Source organism: Akebia trifoliata, unplaced genomic scaffold, assembly GCF_017979445.1.
Source record: "Akebia trifoliata isolate Shusen 1 unplaced genomic scaffold, ASM1797944v1 Contig00235, whole genome shotgun sequence".
Classification (NCBI taxonomy): Eukaryota; Viridiplantae; Streptophyta; class Magnoliopsida; order Ranunculales; family Lardizabalaceae; genus Akebia; species Akebia trifoliata.
The window spans coordinates 1-12921 of record NW_028236887.1 but is presented as its reverse complement, the minus strand read 5'-3'; the positions used below and the strand labels follow the sequence as shown (position 1 = coordinate 12921).

Below are 12921 nucleotides of genomic sequence, written 5' to 3'. Positions count from 1 at the left end.
GGTCTAACTCAAAACTAATTGGCAATGAGTAGAGAGGCTCAGGAGTTTAAAAGGAGAGAGACAAGGGAATGAGTGTCTGATGTGAGACTAAACTCAACAGGACCAAAATCCCATGCTCAAATGTGTGCATTTGAAGGTGCCTCAATTGTAAAACCTCTAATAACCAAAGTTCGTAAGTTTCAAAGACTACATCGACTATCTAGAAGCTTTTTTAAACGAGACCACACCAATCTTAGATGCCTTAGGTGTATCAGATTAATCATGTCTACCGGTAAGCTCTTAAACTTTATATAATCTTGGTCCAACACCCGCAAAAATTTCAAACGAGTGAATATATAGTTTCCAAGGAATTCAAATGGAAAATGCAAAAGTCCTTATATGATACAAACAAAGATTGAATTGAAAATTTGATTTTTTCAAGTTGGATGCAAATGTGTTATCGATCCTTGATTGTAGCCATTTGATTGTAGCACGAATATTTTTTTTTTTTGAATTTGGATTGGCAATTAACATATTTTCATCTCTTGCAATAAAATGGAGAAATGGGATTGGGGGACACCACTAACAATCACACGAGACATTCTTCATTTGGAACTTGAAGCATTCCTAGCTCAATTAACTAGTTGATATTTTCTTTGGCTATATCCTCCATTCACTCTCCTGGAATTTCTTGAATTACGCCTTTGGCCATCAATAGCTGAATCGATTCAGCTCTTGGAATTGATCATTTTCAGGGAAGATGCAACACTACATTAAGCAGAATTTAAGGTAAAACTACAAAGAATTGAATTTTAGTTCAAAAGATGTTGCACCATCATCAACAACACTAGAAAGATCAATTTATTTATGTATTTATTTTATATAGTTACATCACCCTTAGTTGTTGGGGGAATGTGAAACTTACTAGGTCTCACGATCTAATCGATTTCTTATGTCAATCATTTCAAATTTGGATTAATCATGGTGCCCCTGCCCCTCCCCCCACAAAAAAAAAAAATTTAATCTGATTTTGTCCCTGAAATCTAGAGGGTTGTGGTGTTGGATTGCCAATTTGATAATCTATTTGAGCTCTTAATATATTTGAAATCTTACTAAGTTGGTAAGGAAAGAGTTTATTTGTTTAATAGGAATTTTTAAAATTTCGTTGGTCATGTACAAAGTTGGTATAAGAATATATGTAAAATAGGAATTTTAAAAAATTTAGTCTGGGTCACAGCTTTACATATAGTTATGTCCCTATTTAGAAATATATAAAAAATGTATAATGAACTTTTAACTCAACTCTTACAAAATAACTCAAAAACTCAACGACGTGGCATGCGAATCGTATGTTTTCCCTTGGGATACACAAATGCACATCCTGATAAACATATGCAGTTGTGTATCCTGAGGGTAAAAACCTACGATTCTTGCACATGCCACCTCAGTGAATTTCTGAGTTATTTTGTCAGATTGAGTTAGAAAATCAGCACTCATAAAAAATATATATAAAAAAGAAATTGTGGGGAACCCCCCTCAAGTCCACATGTAGTTTTGCTCCTGATACTTTGTTATCCTTTGATATTTTATTTAACAATTATAATATTATAAAGACTAATGATGATTTGACGCTTTTTGTAGACTCCCTAACATGGCCGTGCATAGAATCATAGATCTCTTTCCTTGTGTATCTCGAACAAAAAGCTATAGTAGTACTTGCACGCCACATCAGGAAGCATACAAATAGTGTCAAGTTTGAGAACGTTAGATAATCACGACTCTATCGTAAATACACGTTACATGTGTGAACCAAGAATTTGGGTCATAAGACTGGATCTTGAATCTTTAAAACGAATAAGAGAAAATGACTTTTAAAACCAAATTTATGAAAACGTGGACCAATAGGTCTCCACTTATAAAATATGGAACATTCAAGACCATATTTTTTAACATTTTTTTGAGGATTTACTATTAAATTTCCTTCCAATTAGTATACATAAAATGCCAAAAACACCCTCTTTTAATTAAAATACCTAAACTAGTAATAAAAAAGAGTTGTTCTAAGAGCTGTGATAATATGACTCGCCAGGTGGCATACTCAATCATCCCTGATGTGACAAATTTGGGAACCATAGATCTATGCACCTTGGGATACACAATTGCACTTCTTGAAAAAAAAAGTGTGTATCCCGAGGCAAACAGATCTACAATTCCCAAAATTGTCCACGTCAAGGAGTCGATTGAGTAGGCCACCTAGCGAGTCATATTATTAGGACTATTGTCCTAAAATTTCATATACAGCGCTGTTGTGGCAAGTCCCTCACAACCCAAAAGATTAAGAATCTGACTAGCCTTACTAAGTTAGTAAGGATTTAATCCTTACTACCTTGTGATATAAAAAAACATGATCCGAGGGTTCAGGATTGTAGAGATCTGATTCGATGAACTATTAAAATATATATATTAAGAGTTACTAGTGCCACACCAAGTTTTACTAACACCACACCAACAGTGTGCAATTCTTTGGTGATTTACATAAGAATTGGTGTGGCATTAGTAAAATTTGGTGTGGCAATATCAGCTCTCTATATTTTTCATTGTTGAATTTTAATTTTAAATTTTGGAATTAGGTGGAATTTCGGTAGCCATGCATTTTCAAAACCTTAGATCAAGCCCCAAAAACTGTCTTTTAAAAAGGAAATATTTGGATTTGAGTTTTTCAATGAAATTTAGAGGGTTGTGGTGTTGGCTTGCTAACGTGGTATTCCATTTGAGCAAAACAACGCTTAGTATGTAAGGTTGAGATCTTTACTCAATTAGTAAGGAAGTTGTTTCTCAGAGAGTAATCAAAAGAGTGGCTATAAATCAACGTTTTTAGCAATGTTGATATGGCGAAAAGAGTCATTCACAACTCAAATTGGAGGTTGAGTTGTGATTTTCTGACTCTCTCTACTCTCTTGGCGTGGCATGTACATAGAGCCATAGATTTTTTTCCTTGGGATACACAACTACAAATATTTATGGGGATGTGTTGTTTGTGTATTCTGAGAAAAAAATCTATGGTTCTATGCACATGCCACATCAGGAGAGTATGTCAGAGGGGGAGTCAATTTATCCTTATTCTTGGAGGTCATCTATCCGATTCACAGTACATACAATATCTTATTCTTATACTATAGGTACGGTGTATACGTGGAATGTGTTTGGTTGGAGTTTGAAACACATCAAGCTCCTAATCAAGTCTTTTTTCAGTTGAACGTAGCCGGATATGTTTGCTCTCCAATAAATATGTTCCACTTAGACATCGTTAGTTGTTCTAGGAATGTGACATCCTTCTAAACCGCGGCTCTCTTTGTATTGCAACTTGGATTATGTCTAACCTTCACAACTAACATAGGTTCTACAAGTTTTTGGGTATGTCAACTCAAAAGAGGGAGAACGAGTTCAACAAGATGTTGGTTTTTCCAGGAACTCCCCTAGTTCTGGTAATGGAGAAGAGGAAGGCTAAGAAACCATTCCATTCAAGATGTTAGCTTCATTATTAGAAGGGTTGTTAGGCTTCAATCCTTTTATTTTCTGTCTTTTCTTTCCATGAGCATGCTTCACATAATTGACTATGTCGACAACGGTATCTATAGGAGAGAGACAAAAGATATCCTTAGTAATATTAGTAATTTATTAAAGGGGAATGCTAACGTCCAAGATCTCAAGGGGAATGTTGGTTGTTGTTTGAGATCATCCTTCCTGTTGTCCATGGGTCTTGCCAAATGAATGTGTCGCCCCCATCTCCAATTATGTGGAAAACCATAGCTTGGATAGTCTTCCTCCTCTGCATGACTTTCCTCCATATCTAAGAAGTTTTAGCAGTTGTGACCATATTCCAGAAATGATTACCTTTGATAAGATTCTCCTCGATCCAGTCCACCCAGATGCTAACTTTGCTAGATGCAATATCTCACACCTGCCTAGCAATCCTAGCCATGTTTTAAAGCTCCATATCATGGAACCCCAGCCCTCCCTCTCTTCTGTTCCCAGCTATTCTCTTCCAACTGATACAACACATCTTCTAGATATACTAGGACCAGTCCATAGATACTTGGCACAAAAATTTTCAACACCCTTAGCTCTTTCTTAGGCAACATCAACACATTAGCTCAATACCCTTGCATGCTGCTAATTACAGACTTAATGAGCTCCATTCGACCAACTAGGGCGAGGAATTGCTTTCCAAGACTTGATCTTGCTCGTTATCTTGGTGATGAGGGGTTTGCAATCCCCAACTTTTAGTCTTGAAGAAATTAGGGACAACCCAAGGTTCTTTACCGGTAGTTTGGCTTCTAAAATTTGTAAGATGTGACTGATTCTAACTTTAACATTGGAACTCATGCCCACACAATAAATGTTGCTTTTGTTTAGGTTCATCTTGAGCCCAGTAGTGTTGTTGAACCAATCTAAGGCTCTTTGAAAGCTTTAGTCGAATTGGAAGTGCCTTTGAAGAACAACATGAGGTCGTCAGCAAAAATTAGATGGCTAATAGTAGAAATCAGATGGCTAAAAGCAGGGCACTTGCACTTAGCCATCAACTTAATGCTACCTTTCCTAGTTAGTTCCTCGAGCTTCGCTAAGAGAATCTCGATCACTAGCACAAACAAGTATGGAGAAATAGGGACGAACTACTCTTTTACCTTGGAAGTACCCTTTCAAGTTGCCATTAAGGGCTACTGCATACATAGGAGAAGAGATGCATCCCCAAATCCAGGCAATGAATTTATCAAGGAAATTCACCACTTCAAGGCAATAGATGATGGCCTCCCAAGCCACTGAGTCATAAGCTTTTTTCAGATCCACTTTGGCAACACATTTGGGGGAGCTCTTATCTCTGGGAAGGTTCCCGACGAGCTCATGGGACAATATTATGTTATCTCTGATAGACCTGCCTTGAATGAATGCTGATTGGAAAGCATTGATCAACATGTTCAGAGTTCCTTTGAGTCTATTGGCAAGGATCTTGGAGATGCATTTGTATAGAACATTGCAGCATGTTATTGGCCTATAATCTTCAACAAAGGATAACCTTTCTGATTTAGGAATAAGAGATAAGGCTGTAGCATTCATTTCTTTAACCATATTCCCTCTTTGAAAGTCGAACACGATAGCCAACCACCACATCATTTCTTATGATGTTCCAGGACTTGTGAAAGAAAGTAGTCGAGTACCCTTCTGGGCCAAGGGCCTTGTCCCCATCCATGGAGAACAACATACTTCTATTTCTTCTTTGCTAATAGGGAGGATCAACGCATTGGCAGCACGATCATCCAACTTCTTGAGCTGAGCCTCTTGGCTATCAATGTTGCTATCTGAGCTTGCCACAGAGAGGTTCTTGTAATAACCAAGGATTTCTTGTTCCAGGTCTTCTTCGCTTTCTATCTAGTTTCCATTGTTGTTTTGCAACGAAGAAATTATGTTCCTAGCTCTCCTAGCAACTAGGGACTTATGGAAGAAGGGAGTGTTCAATCACCCAACTTGAGCCAGTTAACTCTGGACTGTTGTCTAGTGGCCACTTCTTCCCTTCTAGCAACCTCATTGTAGCTCTTAGCAATCATTTTCTCATCTTCTGCAAGGGCCAAGTTCAAGGGCTAGAGTAGAATTTCTTTTTGGACCCTCTCCAATTGTTTGAAGGTTTGTACAACTTTCTTGTCATCACCAAAATGTTGGGAGCTCCAAGCCTTCAGACCAGCCTTCAACCTCTTGAGCTTGAGAACCACTCTATACGTTGGGTTTCCTTTGTTTACATAATAAATTCTATGAGCATTTAAGTATTTTGAATTAAATCTTTTTTTTTTTTTTAGTAAATGATTTGGCAATCAATGCCAACATAATCAATGCATAATAAATGTATTTATTAATGACATAATAAATGTATTTATTATGTAAAAGACTAACATGCTCTTGCCCTTTTCACTAAAAAACAAAACTTGGTGGGGTATTATTGAAAAAAAAAAGTATTGGACAATGCTAACACTACAAAATCGTGTGGTTTTAGCGACAATTTTAACAACGGCCAAAATTCCCATCACTAAAGCTCGTGCTTTTCACTTAACCAACCCTACTCCCAACCTACCAAATCACTTCTCTGTAAAAAAATTCCCAAAAATCCTTCACGCGAAAATTACCAATTCGATTCGGAAATGAACTTCTCGCTCTGCTCTCTCTGCATCTTCTCCTCTAATGGCAAAACTAATGCCGAAAATTTATTAAAGATGAACGCCTCTCTTTGCTCTCTTTGCATCTTCTCCTCTAATGGCGAAAATTTGTTGAAGACGAACGTCTCTCTCTGCATCTTCTCCTCTAATGGTGAAATTAATGACGAAAATTTGTTGAAGAGGTATCTTCTCTCTCTCTCTCTCTATGTGTGTGTGTGTGTGTGTATGTGTCTGCTCATTCGATTTAATAAAATGGTTTAAATAAAATGACAGAAATCATCTCACTCTCTCTACTCTCTGTATCTTCTCCTCTCTTCTCTAGCTAGGGTTCTAAGGTTTTTGGTATTAATGGTGGAAATCGATTTACTCTTTCTAATAAGTATCGTCTTCTCCCCCCCCCCCCCCCCCTCTCTCTCTCTCTCTCTCTCTCTCTCTCTCTCTCTCTCTCTCTCTCTCTCTCTCTATCTCTCTTTGTATATTCTCATTCGATGTAGTTAAATGGCGATTTTTACTTTGGTTTGATTGGAGATCAAATTGATCTCAATTGTTCTAGTTTATAGATTGGCGATTTCCACTTAGTTTATAGATTGAGATCAAAATGCTCAAATCAATTTTAGATTTGCTGTTTCTTTAAAGATTAAAACTTCCAAATCATTTTTCAGATTTTGATTAAAGATCAAAGAGTTTAGTTTGATTTTCTTTGATTGAATTCTTATATTTTCTGTACATTTTCTCCAAATAACTTGTACTTTTCTGTTTTTATTGATTTTCTTTGTATGGTCAAGATCACCGCCTTCCAGCGTTACCACATCCCAGATTTCTGAAGGCACAATCTGCATCTAAGGCTAAAGGCTATTACTGCCAACATTCATTGTAACATTCAAGGTAAATCAGGGATGTTCATTAGTCTTCTCTTAATTTTTTTCTTTTCTTCTTATGGCATGTTCATTCACTACTGCTTAGTGTCAAAGTCATATTGAGACCTCTCATCTGTTCCACACTGTTCTGAAGTGTTGAAGTGTGTCATGCATCATTGAATAGCATCTCAAAAGTGATTCTGTTGTAATCTCAAGGTGGAGCCTATCTGGATGTATGTCACGATAGATATCCAGCCATCTATATAAGATACACCATCAGTCATTCATGGCTGCATAGGAATGTTCAAACTTCCACAGGTACAAAAGGGAAGTTGTCTCTATTTTAGAGTGTTAGGGAGCTAATTTGGTTTTAGGAGAGGCATAGGAAAAGTCAGGTATGTAGTCACACTTACACACTATGTGAGTTCATGTAGTCACACTTAATTACATTGCTTGGAAGTTACCATGTAGATATGTTGTGGTTACTTGACTATATTGTACATTAATTACAATTAATGGTTCTTTCCGTGCATTTTGATTTCTAATTATGCTAATGCTGTTGTTACTTGACTATATTGTACATTAACAGGTTTTGGTGTTTGGTCCCATTGTGTTGCTGCTATTGCTTGTGTGTCAGGTTGATTATATGATTGATGGGAAGAAGGGTTAGTTTTAGAAATTAACTTTACTCATTGTTCTTTAGAGAAGTTGGTTTGTTCAAGGAGTTGTACCAGATCCATTAGCTCTGTTTTAGTGCAGTTTACTCCACCCATTGTGTTGGTTTGGTCATTAGCTATTATTTAGGGATTTTTTTTTTTTTTTTTGAGATACGCGAGCCCTGATTTTTATCTACGGTTAGCAACTATAATCAGGTTGATCTATGGATATATGCAGCTACTTAAAATCATGTTGCACATACTATAGTTCTTTTCTTATTCTTTATAGATTGCTCTAGTTTTTACCTCACAGAAATTGCGAGAAGTCTCTGTAGGATTAAGTTTTAGTTTTATAATTAATCAAAATATTATGAATTCTTGATTCATTCATATTTCATTTTTGATGAAACATTTGAATGGCTGAAGCCAAGGATATGGTGAAGAACTTCACAAAATATAGATCTCTGCACCAATTGTGATCAATAGTACTATTTGATGTATCCTTTTTTATGCTGTCATCCTTTTTCCATCTAATATCACTGCTTTCTTGAATGATGATTTACAAGAAACTTGAATTTTTCCACTTGAGGAGATGTTGGCATGCATGAATTATGTCTTAAAAGTGTTAATTACTAGATGAAATAGGACACATACTGGGCCAAGCATGTACAGTTAAAATAGTGTGGTGTCTGACACGAGTATGGCATCTTTTTGAAGTTATTTTTTCTTCTTTTTTGATAGATATAAAACCTGTTAATCAGATTAAAGGAAATAAAGGAGGTTGTATGGATATGCCTTAAGAAAAGCAAAAGCACAAAACAATACAAAAGCCACAGCCTTACAAGCTCTATTAATAGTATCTTGGTTTTGAGATTATTTACATTTTTATCCCTGAAGATTTGTGAGTGGTGTTATGATGCTTGAATTTTTCAACAGGTGATGCATCGGATAGCTTAAAAGCCAACTTAGTCGACACTACAAACGTCTTACAAAGTTGGGATACTACTTTGCGTATTCCTACACATGGTTTCATATTACATGCAGCCTTGACAACAAAGTTATAAGGATGCAAGTAAAAAATTGTCCATAACTTTTGCAATATTAAATGCTTATGATTGGTATAGCATACATGATGGTGAATGTGATTATCTTCACATGTCTTGTTTTAGTGATCTTGGAAATGCGGGTTTGTCTGGTCAACTGACTGCACAACTTGGTTCACTTACATATTTGCAGTACTTGTAAGTATTGTTATATCCTACAAATGTTTGTGTGTTTTTACCTTCATTTTTAGAATTCCTTGCATTTTCATAGCAATTATTTGGACTCTATGTTTATGTTGATCTTTAAAAGTTCATATCCATTCCTTGTGTTGAAAGATATGGGAATCCTCCAAATTTAGGGTGAATAAATGACGTATAAAAGTTCCTTTTACAAGATAGTTCTTCAATTATTTCAAAGGTGGGATGATAAATAATATGGGAATTTGCGGGTAAGTGTATTTACTTATCTCTGCTTGCTTTTTCATGTTAATACATGCTTTTCCACAAGTACCGACTCCCCACTAGATTTTTGAAAGATTTGCACGCTTAAGTTGGTATCGATTACTTCTTAGATGAAGTGCTCCTTGTCAACAAAATTGACTTAATTTCTCTTCTATGGCTTTTGATGGGTTTGAGCTAATAGCTTAATGGGGGACTGTTCTTGGTGTCATAATAACTTGCATGTTATTTGGGTAATCAGAGACATGGTCAAGGTGTCATCAAAATGGTATTTACAGATAAAACTGAATTATCGGACGCATGTAAGCCCATTTTGACGTATTTTATATTAGTTTAATATTCTGTTTTGAAGTATTAAACCTATAATTGGTTTAATATTCTGTTAAACATGAACCTATCAAATATGTATTCTTTTAAACATGAGGGGCTACCGCTTTAATTTTTTTTAGAAAAAAGAATAAATCTTGTATGGGCCTGTAGAAATCATTATTGGTTGAATTGATTTTGTTTTTTAGAATTGGTTATATGCCAAAAGCAATTGTAATAGAAGTATTTTTTTAAGAATGTTTACCAACCAATCAAATATAAGGGAAAGAAGGGAAAGGTACCAAAGGTTCATGTATGTATGAGGCCAAAATTACTGGTCCCATTGTGTTGCTGATATCGCGTGTGTGTCATGTGTGAGTGTATGTTGTGTATAGTATGGGGTAGACTAAGACAGTAAGACTTTTCCTTGTCAATTGTAAAACTTCAGTTTTTTTTTTTTAATAAATAAATAATCCCAAAGCACTGAAACAGAGATATATAGTTTTGTTATTTTAAGAGCTGAACTAAAAAGAAGAGACTAGAGATAGAGAGGTGTATTATTTCTTATTTTATTTAGTGTTTTGAGGTTTGAATCTTGATTTTTCTTTTTTTTTTCCTTCTCTTAAGATCCATAAAAGGGTTTTGTGTGCATTTGGTTCAGTTGTTTAATTTGAGGTATAAGAATAGAGAAGCAATTGAAGTTGGGGAGTCATTTGAACTTTGAAAGATGTCTATTGGTATTATGTTATGGATTCTGTCACCTAATAGTAATTCAAAGACTTCCAATTTGCTTTCTTATGGGTTTCAGGATAGTTCAAGGACCCTAACTATAGAGTTCTAAGACATAAAGGGAAGAAGAAACATTTAAGATGGAGTTCGAATTTGAGTTCCCGGTTCATCACTCTAGAATAAACCTAGGTCGTAGATGTAGGCAAAGATAATGTACTTCTAAAATAATAATAAAAATTGTATATACATCTAATAGATTACTGAAGACTTCTTGATCTATTTGTCCATCTATCTATTTGTCAATGTATCTATTATCTTGCAGGACCATGCATCTCCACTTAGTTTAATGTTGTCTTTGAACAGTAGTGATTGCAAGACCATGCTTAATCTGAGTGAAATTGAATTGGATTGAATAGAATTTATCCCTTTTATTCCAGCATTTAACTTCATCACCTTTTTCTTACACTTTGAGCATAATAGGTCCACTTACACTATAGTTTTCTGAAACAGTAATAGTGTCAGTTTTACTTCAATACTTCTGAACTTGTAACTAAGGTACCCAACAGAATAGAAGAATGCATGGCAGATCAAAAGAAATGAAAGTGTACTTTGGGTTCTGATGCAAGTATCAGTGAAGAGAGACACCAACACTGCCAAGCGTGTGAAATTGAACCAGAGTATTAAGAAACTTACGGAATCTAAAGAGGTGGTGTCGAAGATCCTAGATAGCATTGCTGCCAATAGTGATTGTACCTTTTAGTGTTTTTGGTTTTTTCTCTTGTATGATTGTTATGTTTTGTGTGTTATGGTTTTTCTTTTTATGTTTTTAGTTGCTCTCAATACTCTATAGAGCCCTTCCTATTACTAGTAGTATATAGCTATAAATGGTAGTGAGTGTTTTTTAATTAATCTCTTTAAACTATAGGACTTGTTAATTTGTTTTCTTTCTTTATTATGATGTGTGCCGATACAGAGTTCAAGGGATGACCCATCTATCTTACTGATTAAGAAGAGCAAGTTAAAAGAATAGAGCTTTGCTGAAAGTGTATTAAAAGAAACAGAACTGTAAAGGGTTTAGAAAATTAAAAGAAAAGTATAATTAATCTAAATCTTTTTAGCTTAGAAACTAATAATTGAAACTTACCCTATTTAGAAATATTATTTTATACTATTAATTCTACCAAGTCTTTTTTTCTTTTGGTAAAAGAAAATGTATCAACTACTATGCCTTCTCCCCTGTTTACATGTAATTGAACACTAAGGCAGTTGACAGTAACACAACATTTTTAAGAGGATCCATTGCGACTAAATTTGGAATTTAGAAGTATCCAAGGGGTTCAGTTAGAAATTTATTACCACAAGTGGATGGTGTCTACATCAATGCTTAGGAATTTAGAAGTATCCAAGGGGTTCAGTTAGAAATTTATTACCACAAGTGGATGGTCTCTACATCAATGCTTAGTTCATGAATGAGGATTTATATTTTTAATTTCTTGATTGGAAAGCTGGGGTTCACTACTTGAAAAAGTAGTAAATTCGACGGATCTTGGCGTTGAATTGATTCTTTATAGTAATCTGTTTTTATATTTATAGTGATATGTTTTTATATGAGTCATTTTTCATGAGTCCATCAATCCCAACTCATTAAGCTATTAGATATCTTCTTGTTTTGACAATTTGAAACTCATCATGATTAACAACTTGACCTTGCAGGAGACCTGCTCTGACTCATGTGAGAATGCTGAACCAAGAGTGCAGTGTAAGTGTTTTAAATTGTGAGGAGTTTGACAAGGCTTATTTATATTTCTAAATGATTGAGTTGATACAATACATATTGAAATGTGACGATTCAATGTATTTTCTTGAGAAATTTTACCACCTTATATGAGAAGAGTCAATGCTTCAACATATATCTTGATTGAGCTAGACTTTTTTAATCTGTTCAGATTGTGAGAGATGCTGAGGTGGAAAGACTTAAGGAATTGATCATTACTCCAATGAGAAAGGTAAATTCTCACTGATAATTGATAATGAAATATGTTGTGTTTTATAGTATTTTATTAATAAATAAATATTGATTGATATGACTAATTTGATTAATGTATATGAATTGTAGGTTGATGAGCAGCACAATCAGCCCGACAACGATCAATGCCCACAACAACAATCATGATAGATAGTTATTATTTTTTAAGTGACAAGCATGGATTTATAAACATTGACTCTTAATTCAATCGATTTATTATTTTGTTATATTTGTCTCTTAACTAATTTGATTTACTAAGTAATTGTGTTTAATTAACAGGTTGTATAAAAATAGGTATTTAATTACAAATAATTTTAAAATAAATTAAATTAAAAAAAATAAAAAATCTTATTAGTAGCGACCATTACTATAGGCATTCAAATCGTATTAGCGACGGTAATACAATCAATTAGCAATGATTTTTTACCGTCACTATAGGTCTCATTTATATACAGCGACGGTAGTACAATCAATTAGCGGCTGTTTTTTACCCTCTCTAAAAACCTAAAATTTTGTAGTGTAACGTCCCTATGAAGTCTTAGACGTTAGTATTCCTGGTAGGAGATAGATGAAAGACAATCTTAGAAATATTAATAATTTATTAAATATTTAGGGATAACTTAACTTATAAAGGGTATTTCTAGTATTTTTAGATAATAATTA

General features: G+C 34.7%; 1 long non-coding RNA gene across 3 annotated transcripts; it reads left to right on the top strand.

The window, feature by feature from the left end:
• Positions 1-5894: 5894 nt before the first annotated feature.
• Positions 5895-12714, top strand: LOC147381826 (uncharacterized). 3 transcript variants are annotated; one of them, XR_015174321.1, is made up of 8 exons: positions 5895-6364; positions 6509-6561; positions 6968-7067; positions 8632-8763; positions 8865-8936; positions 11946-11991; positions 12179-12238; positions 12349-12714. It is a non-coding gene; the product is annotated as an uncharacterized LOC147381826 (long non-coding RNA). The 3 variants fall into 3 exon arrangements; XR_015174319.1 differs by having other exon boundaries at positions 6505-6561; XR_015174320.1 differs by lacking the exon at positions 6509-6561.
• Positions 12715-12921: the final 207 nt, after the last annotated feature.